Consider the following 13,437-nt stretch of genomic DNA (forward strand, 5'->3'; position numbering starts at 1 on the left):
AATTTAGTACCTTGTCAGGACGTAACATTTTATTACGTTGTGACAACGTGCTTATAACTGTCATAATCCGGTCGTATCGACATTATAAGAACGTAGTGAATACATTGTAAAAATCTGGTTTTATGGGACGAATTTTTGGGGTATGTCATAATGAGTATTCCTGGATATATCGATCATTCACCTTCACTAGAATATATTTACGATTTTTTCGATTTAAAAAAAAAACTCCCCCTTTTTTTCCCGCAGACATAATTTGCATCAAGATGTCAAAGAAAATATTACAAATCCAATTTTAATGTTCTAATATATATATTTTATATGAATATTTATTGTTTAATATATCATTAAAATTTTGTCATCATTTATCACTTGGATTTCATAATCGTTTTTCACGATTTGATTAGTGTAACGTTCAGCAGTACTCGGGTTTTACCGCTGCATACTATGAAAAGTCTGAGCATGCGCACTTTTGCCGCTTGATTTTTGAAAACAGTGAGGAATTTGCAGTGGAAATTTAGCTTAATCCAGATTCCAGAACAAAGAAAAAGGTAAAACAATGATTGCACATTACACCAAATAGGTTCTCCATGATAAAAACCAATTTTGATTGATGAAAATAAAACAGCTGTTACCGTGTTGCGCGCCTCTTTCAAGTCTGTTATACGTGACCGTGTTGAAATATGATACTTTTTCTTATACTGTCAATATATTGCACTGATACAAGATATTTAAGCCATAATGTGTGTTATTTGAATCCATTTATCAAATTGCTTGATTAACTTGTGTTGTTACTGAAGATATATGCAATTAAAAATAAGTAATAACTGTAGAAAGTAAAAAAAAGAGGGAGGGGTGCACAGCCACAAGTATTTGTTTTCTATCTGTGACAAGAGCTACTATCCCTATATATTAAGGCTACAAGTGTCTTTTGCTCTGTTATTTTTTGATAATCATTGAAGCATAAAAGTCTTATCCATGTTATCAATATCAGAAAATGTGAAGCTAAACATCTCAGCACTTTAGATATCTGGGTCCATTACAAACTCCGCACATTTCAAACTTGGCATATTACCAACTCGGCCTATTAATGATAATGCTGCATATATCACTGGGGGTCGTCGCTAACATGCATGAAATATTTGCCACTGGATGTTGAGCAACAAACGATCAATCATTGTATCACTGGGTCTGACATGGAAATAGACAATTGTGCCAATAAAGATGTTGTAAAATATAGGCGTCACAGAAAAAAATTAAGATAGCCATCACAGTTGTCGTAATAGGATTAGGTCGTTGTAGGAAGACGAAAAAATAAAAAAACAGCCTTCCAAGTCTTGAAAGTGTCATAATGATTTAGACTAGGATCTAGCCTTGAAAGTTAGGTAAAATTTTCTTGTTTTCAGGGTAAAACCTAGTTTACAGGTGTTAAAAACAGTACATAGGGACATCTTTTTTGCTGTACAATTTATAGTATGAAATCTACATGTTTATCAATGACGAGCTACATGTACAATCACTAAATATGTGATCAGAAACAATGTTGTAATCAATCATAAAACATATGAATTTTGGAATGCATTTAAATTTGTCACTTTGTTCTAAAGATTTGTTGGACTAACATTTTTTTTATATAAATAAGGCGGTGATTTTTCTCGTTTGAATTGTTTCAAATTGTCATTTCGGGCCTTTCATAGCTGGCTATGCGGTATGGGCTTTGCTCATTGTTAAAGGCCGTACGGTTACCTATAAATGTTAATTTCTGTGTCATTTTGGTCTCTTGTAAAGAGTTGTCTCATTGGCAATCATACCACATCTTCTTTTTTATATGAAACAGACAGAAGAATATAAAAGATAATTGAACATATTTTTTTTCCAGAGTCTTGTATCCAATGTGTCTGAGGTTGGGGAAATCATTGCAGTAACCATGTAACAGTTAAGCATGCACCAGATCAAAAATTTGGACCAAGATTTTAAAAAGGTAAACATCAGTTGATCAGCTCTTTTTCTGTCCTCCTTAACTGAGTGATATATATAACTCTTGTACTGTACGTACATACATGTACATTGAACTCAAAATTGGATTTTGTTATCTAACGTTTGCCTTAACCACATGTTATGCAACCAATACACAACGCTTATTATCATAAAACGCAGAGTTTGAATTTGAAGAGCATCTGGTTTACTGTTCTCTAGATATGTCCTTTAAATCAAGTTTGATAATCTTGATCATTTGTGGCTCATGGACACATTCTTTTTATATTAATTTTATTTATCAAATTATAATTTGTTGATTTTATAGATTGCGTTCATTGGCATATGCTATGAGGTCTTGTTGTATCGATGTACATGCTAAATTTATTAAGGTAGAATCCTTTGCATATCTTAAATTAATTGAAAAATGACAATATTGTGAAACCAAACTTCCTTTATTAATTATTTGTAGAATAACCACTGGTTGCTCCAGAAAATATTATGTCCCCTCTCCCCCAGGGAAAGCTCTTTTCTTAAATTTTATTTGGGGGTGGTTGTGTATGAAACACCAAAATGCAAAGGGAGTTTATTATAGGACCAGCAATAGAAAAAATATTGATTATGTTTAAACACAGGATAATTTTTAAGAACTGCTGTAATTCATAAGTTGGGATCAATTTATTTTTTTGTATTTTATAATTTATGATTTTTTTTTCAGAGATCTGAAACCAACACAAGACCAGCTGGGTCAATATTCCTAATGCGCCTCCAAATGAGGAACTAATGCGTCATCAAAAGTTGTGTGTAAACAAAAATTGTCTCTGAAGTGATATTGAACATGTTTCATTTTTAACAAGTGACTGAGCTTTACCATTTGTGTTGATCTGGAAAGTAGAGGATCATAGTATAAATATGTAAAAACTATGGAGTTTTTTTATGTATTCAAAGTTTTAAATTTTCAAAGAAATTGTTGTGTGAAAAAAAATTGCACTTCGTATTCCGAAAATTTAACCACATAAATGTGAAAATGTCTTAGCTTCGAAACAAGCCATCCTACATATCCAGTGTACTATATTGACTGAGCTAGAGTAGGATACATTACCAATACCAACTACATGTATGCAGAAACAATTGCGCAAATTGCCCAGCTGATTAGAGGGCAGAAAACCAACATTTGGAATGACATGTACAATGTATACAACCAACACAAGACTAAAATTTGGAATAAAAATTAAAAATTCAGAAACAAACTATTATTGTTTTTATTGGTTCATGTAGCTACATGTACATTGTAAGAAAAAAGAAGTCTAAACTGTTGGATAGGTCTATCATTTTGGTCTCTTGTGGACAGTTGTCTCATTGGCAATCATACCACATCTTCTTTTTTATACTATCTCTAGTTGGTCAATGGAAAAAAGCAATAGTTAGTTGAATTGAATTTCAGGTATTTTCTTCATTTGGGATATTTTTAGAAGTGTGTATGAATTGTGTAGAATATATATATTTATGAATTAGACAGTCAGATTTTGGGCCGATTTTCCTAGCTTGTAATCGTGTAGTGAATCCAGCTGAATGAATTTTCAGTAAATGTTAAGGTAAATGTGGTAGTTTGTTGTATTTCTGAATAATTCATTAAAAATGGTTTTCCGTCGTCAAAGTGAAACCTTCATTCTAGCATTTCCGCCATCATAGTGAAATCTGTATTCTAGGCCACTGAAACACTAAACATTCAGAATTTGAAGCATGTACCAAGATGTCATGTTGAAGGCTGTACATGTACCTATAATTGCTAACATCATCAATATTTGATTTTAGGATAGAGGGTTGTCTTATTGGCCATCATACAAAATTTCCTTTTTTCGAAAAGTATTATGTGTTAAAAGAAAGAAAAGGTGAATTTTTGTTAAATGGAAATGTGTAATTCTTGTACTTCAGTATTGCAAAAGTTAAAAACTTAAGACTTTATAAACTTTAAACAACTATTTTTGGGAAAACTAGATATTTATACATTTCACACTGAAACCTGAAACCTGCCAAAAAGATTAAAAAAAACCCAACTTTTTGACAATTTCATATACAGCTGGCAGTTTGGAAATAGAGTACATATCAACAATTGTCCGTCTTTCCCACATAGAAAAATTTACAACTTAAAACGGGTCAAAAGAAAAAATAAAAACCCTGTTTACATGCTTCTTCAATGGAATTGCATTGATTCTATCAATTAAATGAGGACAAGGGACATTTATAGTTGTGCTGTGACGTTGTTACAACGTTTTATGATGGTAATAAATTACGTCACAAATTACGTTGTGCCAACGTTGGATTGTTTACTGGGAATATGGTTGTATTTGATAGGTATTGGAATATATATTCAGTGACCGTTATCATTGTAACCAAGATCGTTTTTTAATTTATAGATTGGCAGATCACAGATAAATTTGTGTTTCAAGCAAGGTTTTATGCGAACTTTATTTTCAAATATTTGTATTAAATCTTGTTTATATAACGGAAGTAATTAGTTTTACTTTATTTTCGATGTTTATACTACGAAACAAAGATATTAAAAAATATTTTTAAAAAATCGATGTAGAGCGGTCCTGGTTACAAGTTAACTTAGTGTTGAGCAGACCAGTCAAAAGTTAACTTGGGAACAGGTCTGGTTTCGATCGGATATGTCAAAGCAAAAGTTAACTTTGTGGCAGGACTGGTCCCGAAGTTAACTTATGTTAACTTAATGGCAGGACTGGTTTCGAAGTTAACTTATGTTAACTTTACGGCAGGACTGGTTCGAAGTTAACTTATATCAATAGCGGACCTGTTTCGAAGTTAACTTTTTGGCAGACATAAAAACAGTCCTAGGACCAAGTCCGCTTTTCAAGTTAACTAGATTTTGGTCCTAGGACTGGTCAGAGCAGTCCTAAATTTGGTCACAGGTTAACTTTGACCAGTCCAAATGACTGGTTATCAAGTTAACTTACTGTACAGGTTAGAACTGCACCCATCTGTATATATAAACTTATATTTATGTTCCTTTGAGGGGGAAAGAAGAGATATGAGGTATTGTTATGACACATAATCCCTACAAGCGTCAGTTAACAAAACTTGTTACATCGTTTTCAACGTCATAGTTCTTGATCGCACATTCAATGCCGAAGTCTTCAACACCCAGCATTAGCTCATACTTACCTGCATGACGCCTGACGTCCAAGAACACCAGTTGTTATAGCACATGGTTATGCGCACACATTTGATGCACAGGTAGACAAGTAACATGTAAGTACTGGAGGCATTTATTTGCGAAATATTCAATTTATGTAAACAAAAGGTATTTAACGATATTTGTCCCTGTGCAAAACCGATATATCTTCTTTATATTGAAATATTTATCAACAAAACTTGTCAGTTTTGATTGTCAAATTAAAGACGAAGTTATAGTAATGTGTGCCAGTATTGTTGGCAATAAAGTTGTTTTTCTTGTAATAGTTGTAATAGTTGATTATTGTATAATCAAGTATTGATATACTCTTCTGCACCTTACTCTGCCAACTAACTACTTTAAGTATTCATTGACTTCTACATAAATAAGATGCATTGGGTCTACTTGTCATCTAATCCTGGTCGTTGACGTGACCATGATCAGATACGAAACACAATATATTCATTACTTATTGCATAACTAAATGACATCGATATCTTTGCTTAATATTTCAATAGTACAACACAAGTACATCATTAGCATACTAGATTATATACATTTGAAAAAGTTAAGATGGCATTATATCTAACATCAAGATAAGTACTTTGATTCTTTGTTTATTAACTGCACAATTACTTGGTTAAATGTTAGAGTACATATATTGTTTGTTAACTCGTGCTTTTGTTATCTACTTTTAAATTACCATTATTATACTTCAGAAGTAAAATGTATTTTAATGGTCTGATTTTTCATGGAAAATATTTAAAATCAAAAGACATCAAATGCGTATCAGAAAAGACTTCACTATACGTTTTTAATAATTATATAATAATGTATTTTGAAAGAAACAATATAATATTAGTTATATGGTGTGTTAGTGACCTAATACGATATATATGGGGTCATTAAATTCAATATAGGTCACTAGCACACCGTATAATGAATTTATCTTACCGACTATCTTCAAATGTGGCATTTTGACTAGCGGCCTATCACAGTGATCAAGTCTTCAATACTTAGCATTAAGATCCTACTTCCATTTGTCTGTACAAAAAAACAAATGCCAACAATAGCAACTTTTAGCTTTAAATTTGTTTTATGAATTAATTTCAATTGTTCATTATATGTATTTTAATTACTTCGTCTGTTGAATCGTTTCTGATTTCTTTTTTGTTTTAAAGGGAAGTAACCCCGTTATGCCAACAATAACAACTTGTTAGCTTTTATTATGTTTTATGAACTTATTTCACCCTTTCATCATCAATTTCTTCGTCTGTTGAATCCTTTCAGATTTTTCCTCAACTGCGTGTTTTTTTTTGTTTTTGTTTTTTTATAAAGGGTTATGGCATCATTTTTTATTTGAAAGGGAAGTAACTCCTTACTTACCCCATATTGTAACTAACCATGTATGGTTGCTAACACTATATTTTTTAGGACACCTCAAATATACATAGTCACCACGTGTAGGCCTTTAACCAATCATATCTCTTATTATAAATCTAAAGGAGGTAAGATAATGTTGCTTATCGTCCTGATAATAGTTATGATTGTGCTTAAAATATCAGAGACATATTCAGTTTCTTACAATTACTGTTTTTATGTGAATTGAGTCTAAAATGATAAATGCATACTGTAGAGTGTACGATTGCATTATTCTTATATGATTTGAACGTACTTTATATAACATACGATTAACAATTTTATAATTGTTTCCATCACAAAATAACTACAGTAGTATACAATCTCATTTATTTATCCAATCCAATTGAAAGATTAAAATGAATTCAATACCTCAAATTAAAAACAAATAAATAGTCTTATGTTTAAATATGTCAGTTTTTATTCAGTCCTCTCTTTTATTATTTTCCTCAGAGCTCTGTTAGTGTATTTTTACAATTTTGTTTTCTTTAGATATTTTATCAAGATATTATTCTAGAATGTAAGGAATAGCAGTAAAAGAAGTTGAAACTTGCTCTTCCGATTTGAATAAGATATAATAGAAAAATATTTTCACAAAAATGATGCAAGTTCGGTATCTCCATCAGCTAAGTTAATTTGCGTTTTGTTTTTAACCAAAAAGCCTAATAAAGTCAAACAGCTAAATGCAGTCGAATAGCTTAAGCAGGACATTTTCAATTATCTTATAAATCTAGCCTATTTTTTCGGTTTTTTGTGTGTGTGGGTTAGCTCTGATTTCGAAGCTGAAATAAAGACCATGAAGTGGAGATGATATTTCACAGGGAATAAAAAAAGTCTTGTCACTTTCTTAGACCTATACTACAGCCTTTATATGGTGTAAACGTCTCAAAAAACGTGTATGATGTTATGGGGTATGGCATATGGTGCAATGGTAAAAGGTGTATTGTGATATAGTGTATGGTGTAAGGGGAATGGTGTTATGGTGTAACGCGCGATCGAGAATGGTGTGAATGAATGATGTACGACATTTAAATCTATCCAACTATTCATAAGAACTGATTTTTAATTTTGTACATTAATTTACAAATTTGTGATCACACCTCGTTTTTTGAAATAAATAAAAAAAAATTGTAGTCGCACGCTTTCTTTGAAATTTAATTGTATTATGACATGTATGGTGTAATTTGTAAGGTGTATGGTGCAATGGTGTAACGTGCATGGTGTAATGGCACAAAGTGTATGGTGTTATAGTGTATGGTGAATGGTGTAATGGTGTAATGGTGTATGGTGTTAGTGGGAAGTTAACACCATCCAAGGACTGTACTATTATCATAATTATAGATATATATTGATTATATTTATATACGACTTTTCATTCTGCTCATTACTCAACAGATGAGAACTCCTTTGATAGGTCAAAGACCGGTCTACAAATGTATATCGATTTCCTTGTGACAAATGAGTTTAGATTTTCAATCATAAAGAATAACATCACAGATGTTATGTTCTTTTCAAATTTTTCATCAAGTTGTAACTTTCCATTTAAGATAGTGCAATTTATAGTTATGGTCATATCTGGACTGATATATTATTAAAAAGGTCAAACATGTCCTCGTTGATCATAAGCTTTATATGTTGCTTTCAATTTCCACTGAAATGTTTAGAAAATACAAGTTTCGATTATTTTATACAGTATGTTTATTATAGACGACAACAAGTTTAAATTTGATTAAGTTTCAGTACTTACTCTAAATAGAATTCTTAAAAATAAAGCAATAACTACATGTATAAATACTGTATTGAGCTTTAAAGCTTCATCTATAGACAGAGTTTTCTTTTGGTTAGAAGAATCCGGTCAGACAGCAATGTTTACATCAAAAGTATTTCTCCAGATGACCTCATCATTTAAAGCCAATCAATATACTGCAAGTATAAGGTCAAGGATAACTGACATTTTTCCAGTAGAAAATGTTTACAATAGTTAATACTTATATAAAATTATATGTGGATTATCTAGCTCTTATCATCGCTTAACTGTAGGGTTATGCACATACATGTACGTTTGATAGCCTCTATCGGATAACCTTGAGACAAAAATTATCCATAAATTTGTCTGGAATATTCCCCTTTTACTTATGTATATAGGTATGTTATGCTTTATTTATTGTTATAACGGCGACGTCGTGATGGTATCTAGTTTTGCAGCAAATTAAGCTTAACAATTTTCTCTCAAAATAACATAATATTTGACATCTTGAAATATGTGTCTGGATAAAATGAATAAGTAATAATGGAAAAACAGTGAACACTATTTATATATTCATGACAATTGACGGTAATTTAAAACTTATTCACTGATGCAAGGAAAATTGAGAACACATTATTTGACAAATATCACTACATCTATGCAAGATTTTGAGCTTATTGAAACATTATTCGTAGTAAGGCGCAGGTATTTTTAAAAATTATTGTTTAAGATAGTACTTAGAATGTTCATAAATAAAAAGAATGAGAGAAAGTAGGTGAACTCGATAAATCGAAAGCTAGCACATTCGATATGTATCTTTTCAAGTAGTTTTTTTTTAATAAAAATAGAAAATATGCTTTCGTTATCTTTCAAAGATATTTTTAAAGAATTAAAACTAAACTGAACACGGTTGTCGTCATGCGGTGGAAGAATGAGGAACAATACCATGATACCGAAATGAAATCTACGGCAATTGGTGTTTAAAGAAGAAAATGAATTCCCAGTAAGATGGGAAAGAGCTAAAATAAGTAAAAAAGAAAGCTAGAATTTATATTTACCATTTGGTCTTTTTTTCTTAATATTGGCAATTGACGTGACCATGGCCAGATACAAACATAAAAGTATCCAGTACTTTTTGTCAAAATTAAATGGCATTAATATCATTTGCACTCAATTTGAACTTTTAACATTAATACACGAGTACGTCAACAGTTTATTACATACATACACGAGTACGTCCACAGTCTATTACATACATATACTTATTATAGTGTAGAAGACATGATTTATAATCATCAAGGTATGTGCTTTGGTTCTTCGTTTATATACCCTGAGCTTTCTTTGATAATGTTTACTTTATTATTGATTGGTTTGCACTTAGGATTTTATTATCTAGTGTACTTTTATCATAGTCTTATCATAGCCGCGAGGTCTAATTAATGCATATAAAGAACCACTAGCATGTAAGAAGTTATAATGCGAGTTAGAACCACGCACGTGAATGGTGGGTTCGAGTTCAGATTTAATTGACGTGCATAGCCACGTTTCCTACTGACAATCGTTGATTCTCTATTGACAATCAGGCTTCTCTCAATTACAGAAACTAGTTTTTTTCTAAGCTGTACGTGTCGCAAGTGGTTTAAATATTAATGAAAAATCATTTCAAACATAACATATATTGAACTGAAAGCTTAACGCATTTTATACCACAACCATAATTATCCTATCTCATAACAAAAACGTATACGGCATAATACCGAAAATCTATCCGTTATTGTACAGAAAACGTAACCTAGGAAATACTATTAATCTGATTTTCTTATGAGAATAATGATAACATTTATTTCGTCTACAGTCACAGCGATGATGGTTCCCTTTCTGTTAAGATGAATGGCTACTTCAAAATCTAGAGGACATATCTTCTAGTAATGACCATATATGGGTTGTGCTATTGTTACCTAAATGTAATCTTGTTATTCATGAGCATTCTTGGGTGTATTTATGTTTTCCGTTCAAATTTTCATATAGTTAAGGTATATTTCTGTCAGAAAATTTAAACCCAATAGAAATGTTACTATCGCTACCATAGTCAGTTTCTTATTTGGTCCCGGAAAAACAACTTTATCATCTACAATTATGATACACCTTCTTATTTTAAATTTTATACTATGTTTTTTAGAGAGCAAAAGTAGATGTCCCAAAAACTTAATATTATTATTTGTACAACTAATCGGGGCCTTTTATAGCTGACTATGCGGTATGGGCTTTGCTCATTGTTGAAGGCCGTACAGTGACCTATAGTTGTTAATGTCTGTGTTATTTTGGTCTCTTGTGGACAGTTGTCTCATTGGAAATCATACCTCATCTTCTTTTTTATAGCTTATTTTCTAATGCAAAATATTTACTACGAAAGAAGTTCAAGGTTAGGCACCGGGCTTTTTGCAAGACTGAAATTGAGACTAAAACGAAAATCTACAATTAATTGATTACACCACTTTTTATCTGTGCATGCCTATTAAAAAAGTTTTGTACAAATAGTTTACGACAAACGTAGCTAACCTCGTTTTACCAATTATTTGTTTGCATTCTTTGGCATTTGGTTACAGAGGAAATACTGAACTACATTGTCTGGAATATTCCTATGTTTACTTACTTAATATAATATGTTATGAGAAGTGTACTTTGTTTATTGACATAAGGTCGTCGTCGTGATTGTATTTTGTTTATACAACAAGTTGAGAAAAATAATCTTCTTTCTTAAAATAACACATTAGTTGTCATCTTGTAATATCAGTCTGGATAAACTGGGTTAAACTATGAAACGTTATTGCTATAATATAAGAAAAATAATCTTAACGGTCAATTATATAATAACTAACTGATGTAACGAAAAAACCTATAAAACTGGTAAAATTATGTCTTTAAGATTTGAAACTAGTACAATATTTTATGCTGTCTAAGAAGAGAGAAAATCGAAAAAGATAAATCAAAGTTATTAGAAAATTAATAAGAGAAGGTAGGTGACCTTGTCTAACCAAAAGCAAGTAAATCTGATACTTTTTGGGTTATCAAAAAAGAATTATCGCTATTTTACAAAATTTTCGTTTGATCATAGTGAATGATAATTTCCTTTCTCATCACAATAGAATGGTATGGAAAATTATCGCTAAACTAAGGACGCGCACGCAGTTGTCAATGTCAGCTTCAACGTCGTCATAGGTAAAATAGCTATAAACAGATTATCTTTGGTCATATATGAAATGATACTTTGATTGTTAATTATTTAAAAGCAAGATTAACTATTTCCAATGAAACTATATTTTAAAAACAATGGAACTGGAGAAGATAATCGTACAACGTAACACCTACATGCACCAGTTCACAGAACAGTCATCGGAACATCGTTAATTGTTTCTGTTCTTTATCTCAAATTTAAGACGATTCTTACCAGCAGTTTACAAAGCTGAAATATTCCCTAATATATCCTGTAAATGATACTACCCCTGTGCATCAACGCATGCTACAAACGTATATGTACTTAAGGAATGACTGTAATATTTTTAAAGAAATAACATTAAAAAATGGGGTGTACACTGAATAACGCGAGTAGCGGGTTATTTAACAGTGTGCACCACATTGTTTGTGTTATTTCGAATAGACTGACAAAAATTTTTACAGTTATTTCTTATAATTTAATTCTAAATTCCATTTCAAACCGGCGTAAATCATGAAAAAACGTTGATGACGTCATGGTCACATGGCAAAACTGTGTCTATGATATGATAAACAAAACGACGTCAGCTAATCAGAAGACGCGTTACATCCAAAATTAAATTAAATATATATCAACACAAAATAAAATATAGTAGACCAAGAAATGTCACAAATACCGTAATAGTTGGCCTTCCACCAATACATGTACCTAGCTCTATAGTGACATCAACAGTGTTTTTTACATTGCTTTATAGAAGAACAAAAGTTACAAATGGGATTACAATACACAAACATATCGATTGAAGAAAATTAAAGTAGTAAATATCAGAAGATAACTGTAAAACAAAATCCATATAAGGAGTATATAAATTTGCAAGTATTCAATTTATGTACATGCAGACATATTATTCACAACAACAAAGAAATTATGTTTTGTTCAGGGTGGCATTAGAAAATAAGTATACGTCGTCACGGACCTCCAAATTTGAGGTTTGAGTAAATATGTCTGGATGATACTGAGGAAATGTAGAAAATGTAGACAATCAAACTTGGTTTTACAGCTACCTAAACATCTAACTTGTATTGCAGTCGCACCGATGTGTGACGAAAACAAACAGACATAATAGCAAAAAACATGTCAAATATTGGAGAACAGCAGTCAACACTGTGTTAAAATCTAAATTACTATGAAACTAGAATAATTGTGTCAACAAAGAAAAACAAAATGACATAAAGACAAAGCACATAATCCAGAATGAAAGACACAATTCAAATATTACCAATGCAAATAAACACAATGGCTATATGTTTAAATAACTATCCACGCAAAAAAGGTTATTAATAAAAATGGACTGAAAAGTAAAGGTTAAATATATAAAAAGACAAATAAAACACAACTGTAAAACATAATTAAGATGATTAAAAGCGTCTGAAATTCAAGACCCTCATGTTTTATTTGTGAATTTGATAGTGAAGAAGTATCAACAAGGTCTGCACTTTAGAGCAGATATACCAACTTCACCTGCATATGAGATAAATATTTGTCAATCCATTCGATATTCAAGAGCATACAGCTGCTACTCAGACTTATATATAAACGTCACATGTGTCTGATCAGAAAGTTGATGAACCAGGTTTATGTACAAGAGCATCTCCCCTTCCTTATCTAAATTAAAATCATCGGAAGATTGCAAGATCTTGTTAATAAATATTGCGTATCAACTTCACACATAATGTATAATGGTGTGAAGTATAGATGCTAGGTACTGACATTGTTTATCATCTTAAGTACGTATTATATTGTTTTTTAGTATTTGTCTTTGTATATTTATGTTTTTTTATTACTCTGGCAAGGTATAACTGAACATATTTTATAGATACTGATATACTG

General features: G+C 31.2%; 1 long non-coding RNA gene across 1 annotated transcript; it reads left to right on the forward strand.

Annotated features, from left to right (window-relative positions):
* Positions 1-317: 317 nt before the first annotated feature.
* LOC139488486 (uncharacterized) lies at positions 318-3,221 on the forward strand. Its single transcript, XR_011656013.1, has 3 exons — positions 318-548; positions 1,877-1,978; positions 2,690-3,221. It is a non-coding gene; the product is annotated as an uncharacterized lncRNA (long non-coding RNA).
* Positions 3,222-13,437: the final 10,216 nt, after the last annotated feature.

The sequence above is a fragment of the Mytilus edulis genome, chromosome 9, assembly GCF_963676685.1.
Source record: "Mytilus edulis chromosome 9, xbMytEdul2.2, whole genome shotgun sequence".
NCBI lineage: Eukaryota > Metazoa > Mollusca > Bivalvia > Mytilida > Mytilidae > Mytilus > Mytilus edulis.